An 899-nucleotide genomic window follows, 5' to 3' on the forward strand; every position below is an offset into this window, starting at 1 on the left:
GTGCATTCGGTGGAATGGGCCAAGTTGGGGGTGGTGCGCCATTAGTAGTTGGGGTGGTGCATTCAACTACTAATGGCGCACCACCCCAACCGTGCGCCATTAGTAGTTGACACCACACCCGGAGCTTCAGGGCAACTTGATGAGGAGTATAAACCTAATGCATCGCTGGGGGAGATGATCATTACTATCCTGAATAGATTCAGTAATAGATGCATTCAAGGATTTTGGCCAAACAAATCCTCAACTTCACCATCTTGGTTACCGAGACAAGGCTTGGAATGTGAATAAGCTCGCTGACATAGCTCGCAAACAAGGTCTGTCTGTGTTGTCGTCAAGGTAATTATTGATTTCCTACTGTACCACTACAAGCAACTACTGTGGCCTATAATAGGCAAAAACTGATTTTTGGCTGCTTCATTTGGAAACTATGGCGAAGAATCTGAAGGCCTTAACATAGTGCAGGAGTATGTCAAATCGCACTAGATACAGTGCATCCGTATCTGGAACTTGTTAGGACCTGAGTTTAATTTTGTGCTTGGTTCTTGGGCCTTGCTAGGAGATTAGCTAGAGCAATTTTCAAGTGTGAGCCAAGTAGTAATGTGAACACTTTGAATATATCGATTCTTGTTTTAAGTGTTTTCATTTGGTGTTAATACAAATAATCAAGGGCTGATATTCTGCTTCTGTTCTTCGTTATCATTCCATGTCAACTACTGCCCAGTCGCTTGTGGTGCTTGTGATATACTCAATCCAATTGAAATTAGGTGCATTTTGTTTCATTGGAACAAGCGCTCGGCAATTTTTTTTATTCAGACAATTTTCTAGAGCATAAAATTGATGTCATTAGATTTATGTTGAAAAATAATTATGACTATTTTTTATGACATTATGAATGACGT

This window comes from Triticum aestivum, chromosome 6D (assembly GCF_018294505.1).
Source record: "Triticum aestivum cultivar Chinese Spring chromosome 6D, IWGSC CS RefSeq v2.1, whole genome shotgun sequence".
In the NCBI taxonomy this organism is placed as follows: domain Eukaryota; kingdom Viridiplantae; phylum Streptophyta; class Magnoliopsida; order Poales; family Poaceae; genus Triticum; species Triticum aestivum.